The 19394-nt window shown below is 43.0% G+C and overlaps 1 pseudogene; it reads left to right on the forward strand.

The window, feature by feature from the left end:
• Window positions 1-2198: 2198 nt before the first annotated feature.
• On the forward strand, window positions 2199-3134 carry LOC132353381 (large ribosomal subunit protein uL18-like; annotated as a pseudogene).
• The last annotated feature ends 16260 nt before the right edge of the window (window positions 3135-19394 follow it).

Consider the following 19394-nt stretch of genomic DNA (forward strand, 5'->3'; position numbering starts at 1 on the left):
GCTGTCTGCACTGTCTCTCCTTACCAACTGGTCCTTTTTTCATGGGAACAATGTCTTTCTTTCCAGACACCTTGTGGAAAGGATGGATGAAGCGAAGTGTGGCTGGTGAGGGCAGGAGCTGCCTCAGAGGTTCGGGATGAGTGACAGGATGGTGAGAACGTCTGGGAGGAGGGCCCTGCAGACCTGCTCCTGGAGACTTTGAAGTTTGGAAGGCATGTGGAAGGCAGCCAGGGAAATTCAGATACACTCACCCGGTAATTGATTATTCAGCTGCATCTCAGAAAGACACAGTTTGGTGGGGCTGATAGCTATTGTTTCCTTTTGCTGCCTTTGGGGGGTGGAAGCCAAGGAAATGTGGGGCAAAGATGCAGCCTTTAGGGGACTGGAGGTAAGAAGTCCTCCAGCTCACGGAGCCTATTGTTCAGATATTTGCAAGCCTCCTTTCCTTATCCAGTCTGAGATGGGCCATGCTGTGAAGCAGAACCTGATAAAGAGGAAAAGATGCAGCCATTGATGAATGGGTGGAGAAGAAGGAAAAGTGAGGGCAGACGCTGCGGACAAATGGAATTTTTGTGGGCTTAGTGATCTTTCAATTCCTTGTGGGGTGGATAATATGAAGCCACCGTAGTTCAGTACATCACAAGTTTTGTAAGATAACAAATATCAGTCGCGATCCACCATGCTTTTATTCCACTGCATGTTGACTTTCACTTATTTTTACATAAACTACCAAAAGTGCATATGAAATATTATACCACTGTTCCCCTCAATGTAATTTTCTTGTAATTTTTTTAACAGATGAATAAGTGTCTACAATAATTTTTGAATAATAACTTCCATTGGTTGTTCTTCATGAGCATAATGTGTGAACATTTCTAGGCTGGAAAAGAAAACTTAGAGAGCTTCTAGGACAGGGATTTAAATTCGGGGTGCATGAATATTGTGGAGAGGGTGGAAAATGGGAAAGTACAGATCAGATTTTCCCAGGGGAAAATGCACACAAACACTTAGAAAGATTTTAAAATTATTTCACTGCTTAGATTTAATGTTGTTCAAACAATATATTCTGTTTGGAATGTTTAAGATTGTTACAACGTGGGTGATGTTGACCTAGTAACAACTTCTCCTTTACAGGTAAACTGATACCCAGAGTGACTAAGGAAAGGCAAGGCAAACCAGCCAATGCAAGAGGCAGAGCTGAGACTTGGAACTACTCTGGTTCCAAACTCAATCCCCTTTTCATGACATTCATGTATTTGGTGGCTACATGTTTTGGAGTTTGTCCTAATCTGCTGAAGAGAGGAAAATGGAGAGCCTCTGGACGGCAGTTGATGTGCTACAAGACATAGTAAGTGTTCAGTAAATGTGATTTGTTTATGCTAATCATTGTGCTATGCAGTGTGTATTTATCATTTCATTTAAACCTCATAACTATACTCCAAGTCTGGTACCATAATCACCCCCATCTTGCAGGTGAGAAAACTGAGGTTAAGAGAGGTTCAGTGTTTTGCACAAAGCCATGTGGTTAGCATGTGGCTTACTCAGTATTATGCTCATGGCAACTGGATGCAGAACACACACTCCTAACTGGTGGACATACAAATATCTAAGATCACAGCTGTTTCTGTTCTCAAACAATGTGGGCTCCAGCTCTGGTAGAATTTGACCATCATTCCTTCGCAGTGTTCCAACAGTCACAGGGACTGCCTCGGCACGTAGTGAGCTGAACATCACAGAGGGGAATCAAGTAAGTGTAGAATGTCCACTGGGAAAAGATGTCTCTGATCCAGAGTGAAGCCACTGACCTTACGTCTTTTCCAATATTGGATGTATATGAGTCTCAAGACTTACTTTCCGTGCTTTGCCTCTCGGCTTTTGATCCACTGATTTTGGTTTTCCCACTTGTATCTCTCAGATGATGGTGTCTATTGGTGTCACCAAGGTATATATGGTCCTGACCATACTGCTAAGCTGCCTTCACAGGATATGTGAATTCCAGAGAGAAGGATTTCTGAGAGTTTAATGTTTCTTTTTCTCATCCCAGTGAATCAGGCAATAAACATCATTGAAAGAGCTAGACTTCCGAGTCTAGTCTAGCCTGAGTCGCAGCTGGTATAACAGCATGACCTGGGCTTGTTGATGGATGCTGAGACCATACAAAAGTGACGAATCTATTTTTTTCCTCCCCGGAGCCGTGCTGGTTCTGCAGCTCAGTGGCGGCTAGGGCCTCTGTCCCACAGGATGGGGTTTGTTAAAGTTGTCAAGAATAAGGCCTACTTCAAGAGATACCAAGTGAAATTTAGAAGACGGCGAGAGGGCAAAATTGACTACTACGCTTGGAAACGAGTGGTAATCCAAGACAAAAATAAGTACAACACACCCAAATACAGAACGATAGTTCGTGTAACTAACAGAGATAACATGTGTCAGATCGCTTACGCCCGTATAGAAGGAGATATGATAGTCTGTGCAGCTTGTGCTCACGAACTCCCGAAGTATGGCGTGAAGGTTGGCCGGACAAATTATGCTGAAGCATATTGTACTGGCCTGCTGCTGGCACTCAGGCTTCTTAATGGGTTTGGTATGGACAAAATTTATGAAGGCCAAGTCGAGGTGGCTGGAGATGAATACAATGTGGAAAGCATTGATGGTCAAGCTGGTGCCTTCACCTGTTACCTAGACGCAGGGCTTGCCAGGAGTACTACTGGGAATGAAGTTTTGGGGGCCCTGAAGGGAGCTGTCGATGGAGGCTGGTCTATCCCTCACAGTACCAAACGGTTCCCTGGTTATGATTCAGAAAGCAAAGAATTCAATGCTGAGGGACACCAAAAGCACATCATGGGGCAGAACATTGCAGATTATATGCGTTACCTGATTGAAGAAGATGAAGATACTTACAAAAACAACTCTCTCAATACATAAAGAAAAACGTAACTCCAGACATGATGGAGGAGATGTATAAGAAAGCTCAAGCTGCAATATGAGAGAATCCAGTGTATGAGAAGAAGCCTAAGGAAGAAGTTAAAAAGAAGAGGTGGAACCGTCCCAAAATGTCACTTGCCCAGAAGAAAGATCGGGTAGCTCAGAAGAAGACAAGCTTCCTTAGAGCTCAGGAACGGGCTGCTGAGAGTTAATAAACCAAACCACAACTTCTATGAAGATTTTTCAGATAAAGACAGTAATAAACTTACTGAACAAGTAAAAAAAAAAAAAAGGGATGAATCTTTGCTTGGAAGCTACCTGCCCTATAGGAACCTAGCAGCATCCTGAAAATGAAGATTATTTGAATAGGTAAGGACTTGCTTATCAACCGAAAGGCACCTTCATTTTGACATATGAGAAAAACCAGAGAAAGCAAGCAAATTGATCTATGTCACACAGCAAGTTGGTGGTAAAGTTGGCACTAAAACTTTGGGGTACCTCTGAGATCTCCATGGCTCCTTCCATCCATCTGACCTAAACTTGGTGGGATGAGTAAGAGTTTTTTAGGTAGCCCTGTAGGAAAGACAGAGGTAATTTAGGAAAATGGCCCAGACATATGAGAGGCCGTGTGGAGATGAGAGAGAAAGCCTTCCCTTCACGTGTATGCTAAAAACAGAGATGGAAAAAGCTGAAAAAGTAGAAACACTGGCTACCCCAGAAAAACGTTTGGGATGTGGGTCTCTTTAGGAAAACTCCTACACAAAGGAATCCATAGAAATGTGGTCAATCTGGAATAACTGTCTAAAAACAACCTAAAATATCTAAGGAGCTGTCTATCTAACTTGCCCTATCTCATTCCATATCAGTTTGATCTTCCAAGATGGTTGCTGGCATCTAGAAGAGAGTGAAAAACCATAAGTAGGTGAGGGCCAGGGAAGCACAGCATTCCCTTAAACATATTCCTTTATGGAGGCAGCTCAAGGGTGTGGTCAAAGACTTATATAATTTAGTGACACCAAGAGACGCCATAATCTGAGACAGACAAGTGAGGAAGCCAAGATTAATGTCTCAAAAGCCAAGAGGCAAGTTATAGAAGAAAATAAGAACCATGATCCACGCAGGCTTGCACCATAGGTTTGCAATGTTAGTGACTTTATCTGAAGGTGCAAGAGTCCTTTCGACTGAGCCCATCCTTATACATGTAAAAGGCCCATTTCAAGGGGGTCCAAAGACCACCATGACTGGAAAATATGCTTCATGTGGTTAGAGTGGTAATAGCACAGACAGCCCACTATCCACTCTGAGAAGTCCTGTAGACCTCAAGGAACTGACAAAGCTTTGTGGTCTCGCCATCAAAGCCATGGCACGATGCCAATAAAGCCAAAATGAAGAGTTTACAGTTCCAGAGTGATCACATGTCTCTGAGGAAAGAGTGAATGGATTTACTTTCTCTTCAGCATCTATCTCTGCCTAGACATGTTCACTTTTCTGGTTGTTATTTTTTTTTTTTTTTCTTCCAAAAGATTTGCTTCAGGTCAGCTGGAGAGAGGAGTTTTGCTTAACTCAAGATTTGGCATGGACAACCACAGTGGAATAAATTTTGAAAGATCCAAAATGTGGGGTCTGGAATGACTGGCCAAAGTTACTGAAATTTTTTTCCACGGAAAGCCAGTGACTACTCAAAAGTTATTAGGAAGTCTAGGCCACCTATAATTATCTGATGCAAATAATTATTTGATGCATGTAAGGAACCACACAGGTCCCAATTTTAAATACGTACATGCTGTGATGGGCTGGGCTATGGTGCCCAGATATTTGGTCAAACATTATCCAGGATGTTTCTGTGAAGGTGTTTATTGGGTGAGATTAACAATTTAAAGTGATGGCCTTTGACTAAAGCAGATGACTTTCCATGATGGGAGTGGGCGTCATCCAGTCAGTTGAAGACCTGCATAGAACAAAGGCTGATTTCCCCCAAGTAAGAAGGAATTCTGTCAGCAGGACTGCCTTTGGACCAGAAGTGCAAGTCTTCCTGGGTTTTCAGCCTGCCACCTTACCCTGCAGGTTTTGATTTATCAAGCTTCCACAGTTGCATGAGCCATCTCCTTAAAATAAATCTCTTGATAGATAGGTAGATAGATAGATAGATAGAGGATAGATTGGATTGATAGATGATAGATTAGATAATTAGATAGATTAGATATATGATGAAAGAAAAAGAAGGAGGGAAGGAAGGAAGATATACACATCCTATTGGTTCTGCTTCTCTGGAGAACCCTGACTAATACACACACAGACACACACACACACACACACACACACGCATAGTCATACTACGTGCCTACTATATGTCAGGCAATATGACAGATTATTTATGTCTGTTCAATTCTCGTAAGTACATTACAATCTAGAATTATTGTCTCCATTTTATGGGGGGGGGGGGGGAATTGAGACTCAGAAAGATTAGCTAACTTGATCACAGCTTACAAGAGACAGAGCTAGGACTTGAACTCAAGTCCATCTGACCAAGACATTGTGCTCAATTCCCAAAGTGATGACAAGTAACCAGGCAAAAGGAAACAAATTAAGTGGCAGAACATGTGAAGGGAGAAGACCCACAAGTGTGGAATCATCTCCCAATAACAATCAGCAGTGAAATCATTTACAATTGGGAAAGACAGGCTGTTGGAGGAGACAGGGCTGCCCTGGCAGAGGTAAGCACAGTCCAGATCGCTCTCTCTCTCTGTCTCTGCCCATTCCCCGAGCTGCTCTGATGGGTTTTAGCTGATTCCAGACGTGCCCGGGAGGGAGAGAAAATTCATGGCAGCCCAAAAGGAGGACAATTAGGTTTCCCATTAGCTTCCTTCATGACTTCATCACTGACTGTTTCTCTTTGTTGCAGTATTTTCGAAAATTATCCCAGACAGGTTTCTGGAATACAGGGGACTTGGAGAATTTTTTTTTTTTTTTTAATGAAGGACATTCCACTGAGAGCAAGCCTCAAGACTGACTCATCAGAGGAAGTGTGTTCTTGGGGTAATGCTGATGGATATGGGCAGCTGAATCCCAGCTCTGCAATTTTAATCTGGGTGGACGTGGGTATGGGGCAGTTCCCCAAGTTCATCCCCGGATCTCCAATGCCTAGCTTAGAAAAGGATGGAAGAGGACTCTTAATCAGCCCCACTTCCTCTAGTCTTCCTTTCTCTGGCCATGCTCTTAGCTTTCCCCCAACACGTTTTTCTGCCAAAGGGAAACCTTTACCAGTTCTGACTGGCAGCTAATCTTGACAATTCCTTTGTTTAGAGTGCCCGAGGATGAAGTCATAGGGGAATTTTTGTACCTAGAGACGAGCATTTGATTATTTCAAGATTTGTATGAACCCCTCCATTCTCCATTAGCTCAGATAATCCAGTGTTGACCAAATGATTGTCTCCCTTGCTCCCTATGCTGTGAACATTTATTTCCAGCTTCCCCCAGATTTTCCACTGATGTGTTTGCATCCCATATGTGTCTCAGCATCTCCAACTTTGACTCTGTTTTGTTTTTATTTCTCCCTTTGTATAGTCTTTAAGTGGTCCCCGATGGTGTACGTATGTGATTTCATATCAAGAGAATGGTGTGGCCATAGCAATGAAGCATTAGGGTGTATCATAAATCAACCACAGTTTGGGGAAACGATGACATGTGTGATTTATAGGCTATTTCAGCTCTGATTTCCATATAGCTATTCTCTGATTCACAATTATTCCTGGAGGAGTAGAAAGTACAGTGTGGGTGGTAGATTCCCTCCCCAGAAATCCATGATAGTCATCATCTCCATATAGAAAAGCAGATACTCATGCTTTCCAAAGGATGAATGTTATCCATGGCAACTGGGAAACTGTCAGAGCTAGAAAAAGTGAGTCAACTAAATAGCATTTTCCCTTGACCTGGGTAAACCAAGACTAATTTTATACATTTGTCAAGAGAATTAGAAAATTGCCAATAATTTATGGCAGGGTAAAACCCCTAGATTTTAACCTAATCTATCAATATGTAAATTAAATATATAAATGTTGATGATCAACTTTTGTTTACGTTAAGTGAAAGCAGAAAATGTGATTGATTTTACAAAAAGGCACTTCTTTTCACACACATACGACTTCTGGCCTACTAGCCTTAGCTTGGGTGGACCATAAAATTTATCTTCCAAATTGGGATATTTTTAAGAGTGAAAGGAGGTGCTTTTAATTATTCCAGTCAACGGGGGTAGCCCCTGGCCACCTGGTGCCTGCTGTGAGCCTGATTGCTAGTCATAGCGATCTCCATGTCACCTGCCCCTTCACTAGACCCTTCAGAAGCAGGGATCAAGATGCCTTGATTTCTTTTAGTCAGAGGCCATTTTCTTCTCTGTTAGGGGCTAAAATACGTTTGTATGAAATAAAGGACACACTGATGCCCGAAATAAATTCACCCAGGTGCCTGGTATAAGATAAGCATTCAATAAATTATATTAATAATTATATTTTAAATATTAAATTAAGTATACCCTATCATGGTTTAGAGGGCTAGCATCTTTTGCAGATGCTCAAACTCAGTGATTTGGGCAACACTTTAAAATTCTTTATTTTCATTTTCTTACTGGAGGTCTTTTTGTTTTTCAAATGTAATCTTACCTAGAACCCCAATACATAAAAGCGATAAAAACAATTACGTATGTGTTATTGGAGGAAAGCTCTCCAGCATCTGCAGTACTCCCAAAAGACAGCTTCAGAGCCAAATACTTCACTTGGAGCAAAATTCAAACTCTACAAAGCTAAATAAGCCCTGATTAAAATGTTAAGATATCAACTAAGCATGATTTGGAGAGAGAATCCCAATATTTTGGGCGAGTTCAGAAGTGCATTAAGGGCGAATCGAGAAGAAATACCTGGCATTCACTAGGTTTTTGGTTTTCTTTCAAGTTCAATGCGTACAATACAGCAAGTTGAGTCCTGAGTGATTCCTTCAACTTCAGAGACAGAACAGAACAGATAGAGGAAAAGACCTCTGCTATTTGCAGCATTTATCCTCAAACTCCTTCAGACCCAAGAAAACAGTCAGTGGAAAATAGATTTTCTGAATGAGCCCTATGATATTTTTCTTAAACTTCTCCTTCTGTCTGGCCTGCCAAGTCCTTGCTTCAACCCTCTAGGCTGGGTTGATAGCAGTTGTTCTTTCTAATGTTGGCTGAAATATAAGTAGGTGCTTCCATTTCATTGTGATGCTAGAAGATCCCACGAGATGTTCCTGTTACAGATCGTGAGAGTTGGAGCAAAGATTTGGATTGGTTGACTCATTCTAGGAGAAGCTTCTTTCCCAAGTTCCACAAAGTTCCACAAAGCCAGAGAGGTCTGCAGTGGGTCTAGGCTAACATCACAACAGAGCCACACCCAGAAACTTGCCAGGCTCAATGCTCCTGGAAGCAGTTGGTGAATGGCTAGGCCACCCCGAAGCTTCTCTCCCATCCCACACACTCCTTTCTGTCTCAGTGGACCTTGGAACATCACTGTGTTAGTCATCTATCACTACAAAACAAATGACCACCAACTTAGTGATGTTGTTTGTTAAAACAACATGCATTTATTATCTCACAGTTTGTATAGATCAAGAATCCAGGCACAGCTTAGCTGGGCCCTCTGCTTCAGACTTATAAGGCTGCAATCAAGGCACGAGCCAGGGTTGGAATCTCATCTGAAAGTTCAACCAGAGAAGGACTGGCTTCCAAGCTCATGTGGTTGTTGACAGAATTTAGCTCAGGAGGATTGTGGATTGATGGCCTTAGTTCCTATCTGGCTGTTGGCAAGAGGTCATCCTCAAGACCTTACCATGTGGCCGCACCACTAGGTCAACTCACAACATGGCAGCTTGCTGCATGAAAGCAAGGACGCAGGTCAGAGAAAGACAATGTGAGACAGATATCACAATCTTTTATAACCTGACCTTGGAAGTGACATACCACTACCTTTGCCATATTGTGTTGGTTGGAAGAAAGTCACAGGTCCTGCCCACACTCAGTGGGAGTGAGTACCAGGAGGTGGGGAGTACTGGGGGTCCTCTATGAGGCTACCTGCCACTATTATCGTCTGCTGTTAGGGACTCATATGAAGCAGAGGAAGAATTCGAGGTCAATGCATTTCCAAACAGGCATTCAAGTCCTGTATCTCTAAATCACTCTCCAGCCTCCCCATAGACCATGGAGAGAGACCATAAGTCTTCTCTGTCTTCTTCAAACACACCATGACTACAAGCTTTATAGCCATCATGCCTGCTCTTCTCACTGCCTAGAAAGCTCTCCTCTCAGCTCTACCCAGGCCCCTGTTGAGATGTCATCTTTCCTTGAAGTCCTAATGTGTTTACCTGTTGGATACTTATTTATTGAGCTCCTACTACATGTTAGGCATTGTCTGGAACCCTGCCCCACAATAGGAAAAAAACCCCACAATCTGTAAACTCGAGGAATTCTCTATTTAGTGGAAGAGACAAATAAATAACTAGTCCTCAGCACACCCTACTGCAAGTACTATGAGAGAGGTAAGCGCAGGGTGCAGAAGTAGTAAACTAGGGGCGTGACATGGTTGGATGAAACCCACTAATCTGCCCATAAGTTGAAGTCAAACTCCTCAGCTTGGCACAAAAACCCTTCACAACTGGTACTACTTCATCCCTCTTTTTTCTCACTATATAGTCCAGTCACAATGAGGAAAAATGAGTCAGATGTGGTGTCCGTGCTGTGCTTGTCCATACTCCCTTCCATGTGTTGTTCTCTCTGCTAAAAATATTCCTTCTTGCTTGTTGAGCTTGTATACATCCTTAAAAGAGTTAAATCTAATGCTACCCTGTCTTGGTCTGCTCAGGCTGCTACAGCAAAATACCATAGACTGGGTGGCCTAACCAACACACATTTATTCCTCATGGTTCTGGAGGCTGGGAAGTCCAAGCTCAAGGTGCCAGCAGATTTGGTTCTTGGTGAGGGTCCTTTTCCTGGCTTGCAGATAGCCAGTCTTCTTGCTGTATTTCATATGGCAGAGATAGGGAATTCTCGTGTCTCTTCCTCTTCTTAGAAGGGCACTAATCTCATCATGAGGGTCCCACCCTCATGACCTTATCTAAATCTAATTACCTCCCAAAGTCCTCATCTCCAAATATCATCTCACTGGGGGTGGGGGTAGAGCTTCAACATATGTATCTGGAGGGGACACAAATATTCAGTCCATACAACTGCCCTTTTTAGAAGCCTTCTCTGAATCCCTGAAAACTTAAGCAGCTACATACACTGTGCTTCTGTAACCCTTTGTACTTAACTTGAGTAGCACGTGCAGCGAGTATTATCATTGTGAACATGAGTCTTTTATTAAACTGCGAGTGCCTTGGTGGCAGACTGTGAGTCTTCCTTGCTGTCTCCTCTGTGAGTACAGGGCAAGGTGACCACCCAGCAGTGGTCAGTAAACACTTGGGAAGAGGACATAAAAGAGCAGAGAAGCCCCTCCCTAGCACTCAAGCTATTCCCCACTCACCTTGACTTTTCCTTTCGGCTCATGTAAACACCAGCTGAACTTCTGGCTGCCTGAATCTCAGCTGGAATGTTTGCAGTACTTGGCCATCCTCTAGTTGGTGAGAAGTTCCAACATGTCCACCCAGAAATTAGAAACCTGAACACCCCTGACTCTTAGAGTATTTCGTATGTTATGGCCTTTGAACCCCAGTCTGAATTGGATACATCTGTCTTCAAAAGAACTTAAATTCCAACGTGAAAGTCAAGGAGGAAAATAGCATCCTCGCACTCAGAAGGCGGGTTCCCATAGTGTGAACTTCTCTGTCTGGTTAGGATTGCTTCCCTATGTTCGAACACCCAGGCTGATGATGTTTCACTCAGTTATCAGTGTTTTAAAGGAACTGCTTTATTGCCAAATTTCTCTGTAATCTTTAAAGCACAAACTTACATTACAATGAACCATATTTTAAATGAAATCTCCAATGTATTTCAGTGTAGTGAAAACTTGTCTTTTACAAAGCTTTAAAATAAAATTTAATATATTTTAGAAAGGCTCACTACATGATTATTTCTAGTCTTTTAACCTAGTCCCTAATACTGATTGTGATGATAAAAATATCGGTAACAATAACTACCATTTTGAGCATTTATCATGTGCCAAGAACTATACCAGGTATTTTCTATACAGATCTGTTTGTTTTTTGCCATTTTATTCTCTAAAACCATCTGACTTTGATATAACTAACATACTTTGTAAATGAGAAAATTTAGACTCAAAGAAGTGTCTGAGGGCAGACAGAGAAGACATAAACTTGCGGGGAACCAGGAAGAGGCCTCAGTTCCTAGCTGACTGTTGGTCAGAGGTCATCCTCAGTTTTTCTATCCCATTCTGTCTCCTGACATTCGATCCTTAGGGATAAAGTCTTTTGTTCCCAATTATAAATGAGTCAGTGCACCTGAGGCTGCAGAATCCGTAACTTACAACCACACTAAGATACAGCCTAATAATTGTGTCCTTCTTGAGGAGAGATTTCAATAAAAAGGGGTAGGAGGAAGGACAGACAATGGGAGGCACATCAAACCAAGGACCCTGGATGACTAAAGGGATCACCTCATCCCCTATTAGAAAATGACCCAGACGACTAAGCTTTGTTGGACTGAAGATGAGAGCAGATCAATTACTGGGACCTTCGCCTACAGTTTGGTCCTGTTATTCATTCCCTCGGCAAGTACTGCTGTGCCTGGCTATTGTATAGGATTAGATAACACGCCTAACGTAAACAAATACCCCTCGACATCTCATATGGAAGTTTTTAAGTAACCAAGTGTTTCAATAAGTCAACATTCTGTTTCTACACTTGTGGCTTAAAATCTCCTTATATTATTCCAAAAAGGACAATCAATGAACACAGGTAAATAATTCTTTCTCAATTTTGCAGCATCTGAGGGTAGATCCCTATAGACACCGCCAACCCTCACACCCCTTCTCTTTGTGTAACTGAGGCCACTTGAGCTCACCCTAGGCTCTCAGGCCCCTCCAGAGCCACTGAAAAGTGGATTGCAGGAGGCTTTAGTTCAATACATGAAATCTGACACTGCTCAGAAGATGAGCCTTCTACCCTGCCCTGTGACACAGCTCCCACTCCCTAGCACTGTTCTGATAAAGGCATGGCTCCCTCAGGACTGCTGTCATGCCCTTTGCTTCTCCTGTACCCCCTTTTGCAGTGGCTCCTCCCACGTGTTGTCATGCACCCCCTAGCATGTCTTGGTTTTGCCTCTTCTCGTGAGAACACGTAGCGACGTGGCGTCCATCACCCCATTCCCTGCTTTCATTGACAAAAGAATGGACAAATACCCTGACCTCAGAGCTGCTTTGTATTTTTTCCTTAAACAAAAAATTAAACTTTCTTCTTTAAGTGGAAAAGAAAAGCTTCCAGTTAACAGAAGATTCTGAATGAGACTCCTAATATTCTTATACCAAAACCCTGAATGGCCAATGAATATTTGTCAGTGTTGATCTGAAACCCACAGAACAGATATTCCAGGTGTGGCAAAATAGCAAATGCCACGAATGCCAGGATTTTCTAGAAGCTGGAAACTAATTAATGTCTATAAAACTTTGAACCATACAGATTCTCCTCATCAGAAAAAAAAGAAAGAACAGAATATACAGACATTCATCCTCAACACCACAGTTATATTTAGGTCATCTGAAATAGACTGTCAGATAGATAGATAGATAGACAGATAGACATGTAGATAGATGGCAGATAGATAGATGAGAGATAGATAGATAGATAGATAGATAGATAGATAGATAGATAGATATGATGGTTTGAGGGAAGGAGGGAGGGAGGGAGGGATGGGCAGGTAGATAAATAGGTAGATAGGTGTATAAATTGATAGATGGATAGATAGATAAACTGGTGATTAGTTTTATTTGAATGAACTGACACTTTCCTTCTCCACGACTACCAGTACTCAGAAGTCATCATAAAAAGGGATCTGACGCTACAGACCAGCTAAACATCAGAAAGGAGATTTCAGTATGAGAAGCTGTGTCATTCTCTCCTTTTGCAGTCACCAGCCAGATGGTAATATGGATTCTGAGGAAACAGATGCTATACTCATGGGACAGGTCCACTCCTCCTAAAGATGTGGGTAGAATCAGAGCCCCGGTCATCAGCAGCCCTCTAACTCTTCTTGACTCTGGACCCCTCAAGGAGCCGAGAGTTTATTCTGTTTGCCCTGCCTGAGAAATCAAAACCAATAGAAACTGGCAAAACAGAAAGGAGGCCAGTGGAGGAATTCAGCTACCTACTTTCTGAGAGCCAGGCATGGAGGAGTATCTCTTATTCCCTCCCTCCCATCCTGTCCGGCCCTCCAAAGGCTGGCCAAGGCCCATTTGGAGTGAAGAAAGACAAAGCATCTCTGGGAAGGAAGGTGGGAGAGGTGCTGACAGTGAGTTATAACTTGCCTGCACAGTAAAGGTGGCAGCGAAGGGGAAAAATCTGAGGGGCAGACCCCGGGAAGGCGTAGGTGATGAGAAAGCAAGCCAGGGAGGAGCACCGTGGGAGGATGGAGGGTGCAGTGCATTAGATTAATAGAGGCAAAGTGGAAAATGGAAAGGAATACACAGGTCAGAGGATATGAGCGCCACATAAAAATCCAAGCAACTGCTCTACTTCAGGATGAGGAGAGGTTGGCCAGCTATGAACCTCTCACCAAGATGACATGTGAGCTTTCTTCCTTAGGGAGCCCAAAGGGAAGCGTGGGGAAAGCCAGCTTCTGTTTGTGCAACTCTGTTCAAAATATCTCACACATCCTCAGACCAGCCTCCACTCTGGAGTCCTCTTTGTAGAGGGCACTCACAAGAAAATGTCTGCTCTTCTCTTGACTGACCCATGGCAAGAATGCAATTCCATGCCAGTGCAGGTGATAAATAGCGGCAGTATTCTTTAAGCACCTATTAGGTGCCAGACATCTACACCCTGTGAGGTAGGCATTCTTATTCCCATTTCACAGATGAAAAGATTGAGGCTTGGGGATAAGAAGTCACTCGCCCAAGTTTCCATAATGAATGAGAAGCAGATCAAAGTGTGAATACCAGTAACTTCAGCTGCACTAAGTTCCAAGAACTGTGTTTTTTCCATTACACTCTTGTCTCTGAATTAAAAGCAGGAAGGAGGCTGAGAAAAAGGGAGGAGACCAGAGTGGCACGGGGACAGTTTCTAAACTAGTGCTTTATCATTTTAACACAGAACAGGAATAGGCAGTACTGCTGGGTGACGATTTTCCCTGAGTCTTACACATTCCTGCACCTCCTGTCAGCAGGGGCACTGACTGACTTTGTTATGTACCATCTTCTAAAGGATGCGCAGCACACGGATTTGGAAGATAGAGATAATATCTCCCTTGGGAGCAATGGGCAGCCTGCTTACTATCTAGCAGGAAAAATCAGCTTCCTCTTCTGTGACATACCCCACAACTTGTGTATGTGTCATGTGGCCCTCTTTGCATTGCCCCGTGAGTGCCAGGGCAGGGGAAGACGACACAAACACGAAGCTCATGCTGGTTGCTATGCCAGGAATCATAAAGTCCTTTGTCGCTGACCCAGGAGTATCACGTTTTCTGCCAACATCCATGAAACCTTGGATGACAGACTAACTTGTTAGCTGGCAAGTAGGGTAATATCTCAGACTCCACAACATTGGAACCTTCATAGAGAAGCAGGGAATGGACAGAGAAATCCAGACGAATCCTACTTGTCTCATGGCACCCAAACAGAGTTCAGATGCTCCTATGTGGCACACCAGTAGGCATTCTGGTACCTCGTGCATCCTTGGGCAATGCAACCTGGGAAATATCTTGAATGCTAATAAGCCATTCCCACCAGGTCCCAGTTCCTGAGCGAACACCATGATTCCCTAGGCTGCCATATATCTATAATGGGGTACTTGACCAAATGCTTAAGAATGGCAGACACTTCTGAGAGCCTTATGCACATTATTTCATTGAATCTTCAAAAGAACTCTATGAATTAGGAATTATTGCTCTCAGAAAGGTAAGTAACTCATCCAAGATCACACAGCTGGTGCCCACATCTGTCTGAATCCATGCCTGCAATTAGCAGCCTAGAAGACTCTCTTTTCCTGCCAACAGTGAATTCATCACTCTTCTTGAAACATACTCCCTTTCAATTCTTTAAAACAATTCTTTAGAGGAGCAACTATGTGCTAGTAAGAAGAAGCAGTTGCCATTCAGGATGGGAAAAAAAAAAAAAAAAAACCTTATTTAGTTAACGAGGAACACTTGTTCAAGCAAAGAAGCACTCTGGAGCAAGTGAAACTTTATTTTTTTCCTTAATTATCTGAGGTCCACGTTAGGGTAATCCAAACCTCCCCACAGAGAGGATGCAGTCTGCATAACCCCAATTTTCCCCCTCTTCTGACCCCTTTGGAGGGAAAGAAGATGTGAGGCCGATAATCTTAGGCGCTGAGAATGCCTCTTGCTGGGCCAACAGGTATAACCAGCTCCGCAGCTCACGCTATAGTCAGGACTGAGGCCGGGCTGCAAAGACGGGCCCGCCCACTGCTTACGTGGCTACTAGGACAGAGCGATGGCCAATCGTCAAGATGTCTGGCAAAGTCACCTTTGGGGAAGAAGCGCTCTGGGGTCCTTCTGGAAGAGTGGGATGTGTATAAACACTGTGGAAAAGAATATGGGAACCCTCCTGCTTCTGTCACCAGCTCAGGGATTCAGGAGAAGCGCCCTCCCATCTCACAGATGGTCAATTCACCAGCAGGAGTCCTTAGCTTTCATAGGTCGTGATCAGTTGTGAGAATCACTGCAAGTAAGGAGTTACTGTATTTATTTCTGAGGGTTGCCCTAACATCTAGCAAACTATAACCAACTCAGTGTTAAAGCAACAAAAATGTCTTCTCTCACAGCTCTGGAGCCAGAAGTCCAAAATTAAGGTGCTGGCAGAACGATGCTCTCTCTTTTAGCTTCGGGTGGTGGTTGGCAGTCCTTGGCACTCCTTGGCTTGCAGCTACATATCTCCAGTCTCTGATCCATCATACATGGTTCTCTTCTCTTTGTGTGTCTGTGTCTTTACAGGGCATTTTCCTCTGTGTGTGTCTGTGTCTTCACAGGGCATTCTCCTCTGTGTGTGTCTGGCCCCTTTTTCTTTAGAGTCTCTGTTTAAATACCACCTACTCTGTGAAGCTTTCCTGCATACCTCCTTCATTCTCTACCTGGGTAGCTTATTTGTCTCTTTGGTCAGCATTTCTTTACTATAATTGGTTTCTGTCTTTAAGGACCATCACCTCCTACCTCACTGGTGTGTAAACTATATGTGGGCAGGGGTTTTAGTCTGCTTTTCTTACAGTACCTGGGATGTAGCAGAAATTCAGTAAGTACCTATTAAATAAGGGAACGTATGAAGGAGATGGTTTCATAAGTCAGAGAAAGTGGGATGTACTTACAGCCAGCACTGGGATGACTCCTACCGCCAACAGGCGCTGGTTAGAGCGTGCCATCTCTTACACATGAAGCACTGATACTTTGTCCTATTGAAGAATGTGGGCTTTGGAGTCAGACAACTGGGGTCCTAGTGCTGGTCCTTCCCCATAGCTCCTCTGTGACCCTCAGCATGTTACTTAGCCTCTCTGAGATGCTGTATAATATGGCTGTGTGGTTCTGACTTCATAAGATTATTGTATAAATTATTCATTTGACAAACATTTATTGAATATCTTGTTGGGTGCCATGATAAAATAGGATAAGGCCTATACAGTGCTTAGCAAAGTTTTTGACATGTCGGAGGTGTAGGTTAAGTGGCATTTTGCTCAGCTGAATACCCAGTATGTGAAGACAACACAAATGAGGAGATCCGCCAGGTGTAGTGTGAAGATGACCCGAGAGACCAAATGTCCTCAGCATCCTTTCTCACTAAAGGTGCCCCACTCTGCCCACCCACTGTGACCAGAGAAGTTTCTCCTCAGCAGCTGGTGAAAAGAGGGTATGAGGGGTAAGTGGGAAAAAGAATGTGAGAGAATATCACCCAAGTGAGGCATCATTTGTCACCATTCTCTTGGGGGTTTTTGGTATCTCATCAACTCCTGAGGTACCAATCCTATCAGGCAAAGGTGAGGGCTGGGAAGGTTGCAAGGAGAGGTAGGAAAGCGCAGTCTTCAAAGTCAACATTGGGTATGAGGTGAGTTTCTGCCACTTACACGCAGAGGATGGGCAAAGAACCATATTCGGAGAGGATATTCATTTGGGGTACCACGGAACACCTACGACATGCCTGCCATATTCTTTGCTGAACACTCTACTACGTCAAGTCCCACCATCCTCCCATCAACTCTTTGAGTCAGGAATTAATATCCCCACTTTGCAGATGTAGAAAACGAATCCTGTGAAATTTCCCAAGGACAACCAGCCACTAAGTAGAGCAGGGGGCGGGACTAACCTCTGTCTGCATTCCTTCTGCTTCCAACACTCGCATCCCTCCCATATCCAAGATTCCTGGGTGAGGAGTTTTTCAACCATAAACAGGCCAAAGTTCTAATTGGGTTGTTCAGTGTGTAAATGTCTACATGGCCATTTTTATTCCATCCCTTTATGTAGGGCACAGAGTTATTTGAGTTTATTGGCACAGAGAACTTTCAGAAATGGCGTTGCCCTCTTCTATGACACCATACGATCAAAACCATACTAATGAAATAACGTTTTATCTCTGGGGTGAAAGAAGGAAAACCTTAATGTGGTGAAACCAGACCAGAGTTTCTCAACCTCAGCACTACTGAAACTTGGGGCTGGATAATTCTTTTTTTTTTTTAAACATCTTTATTGGAGTATAATTGCTTTACAATGGTGTGTTAGTTTCTGCTTTATTACAAAGTGAGTCAGCTATACATATACATATATCCCCATATCTCCTCCCTCTTGCGTCTCCCTCCCACCCTCCCTATCCCACCCCTCTAGGTGGTCACAAAGCACTGAGCTGATCTCCCTGTGCTATGCGGCTGCTTCCCACTAGCTATCTATTTTACATTTGGTAGTGTATATATGTCAGTGCCACTCTCTCACTTCGTCCCAGCTTACCCTTCCCCCTCCCCGTGTCCTCAAGTCCATTCTCTACGTCTGCGTCTTTATTCCTATCCTGCCCCTAGGTTCTTCAGAACCTTTTTTTTTTTTTTTTTTAGATTCCATATATATGTGTTAGCATACGGTATTTGTTTTTCTCTTTCTGACTTACTTCACTCTGTATGACAGACAGACTCTAGGTCCATCCACCTCACTACAAATAACTCAATTTCGTTTCTTTTTATGGCTGAGTAATGTTCCATTGTATATACGTGCCACATCTTCTTTAGAGGCTGGATAATTCTTTGTGGGAGGGAGGCTGTCATACACATTGCAGGATGTTTAGCAGCACCTCTGGCTTTCACCCACATACTAGAAGCACCTCCTCCCCCAGTTTCTGATAATGAAAAATGCCTGCAGATATTGCCACAGATCCCTCGAGAGGGGGCTGGTGAACATCACCCAATTGTGAAACAGTAAACTAGACGAACACGGGCCCAAATTCTTAGTCTACAATTTTCATGGCTTTGAGAAAGTTATACACTCTCCCTGAAACTCTTTCTCATGTATGGAATGGAGATATTAACTCGTATCTTGCAAGGTAATTGTGCCAAGATAATGCATGCAAAGCACATTGTATGTGGGTCCTCAGAAGATGCTCAGTACATACTTATAAAAATAAGAACTTATTTTTTAAGACGTATGATGAGCTTTCATAATGCCCACATTTGAGGATCTTGTTTCCTTTATCCCTGTAGAAGGTGAGGTACACTCTTTAAAACTGCTGCTGCCCATTCCATACAAATTGACCTTGAATATTTATGAATAATATCTATCAATTATATTATGCCCATTATCTCCTTTTAATCTTTTTTAAACCACTTTATGGAGGTATGATTGACATACAAAAAGCTGTACATATTTAATGCGTACAACTTGGTGAGTTTGGAGATAAATATATACCTGTGAAACCATCACCACAGTCTATGCCATTAACATATCCATCACCTCCTAAAGTTTCCTTTTAATCTTTACAACAGTCCTACAAGGATCGGGGCGCCATCACCATTTTAAAAACAAGGAAGCAGTTTTAGAGACTTCTTAAGTAACTTACCCAAGATCACACAGCTAGAAAAAAAGGTTCAAATGCTGACTCTATATCCCAAGATATTTGCTAGTATCTTATCATAATTCCATACATATCCAAGAGGCACGTCCTGAATTCTGTACTGAGAACAGAGGCGCTTCCGCTGAGTTTACAAGGAAAAATAAGCAATTACCTTAGGTGGGATGAATACATTTTACATAAGGGGAAGAACAAAGGGTTATGAGAGCACAGAGGAGGCATATTTATTTCATCTGAAAG

Source organism: Balaenoptera ricei, chromosome 19 (genome assembly GCF_028023285.1).
Source record: "Balaenoptera ricei isolate mBalRic1 chromosome 19, mBalRic1.hap2, whole genome shotgun sequence".
Taxonomy (NCBI): domain Eukaryota; kingdom Metazoa; phylum Chordata; class Mammalia; order Artiodactyla; family Balaenopteridae; genus Balaenoptera; species Balaenoptera ricei.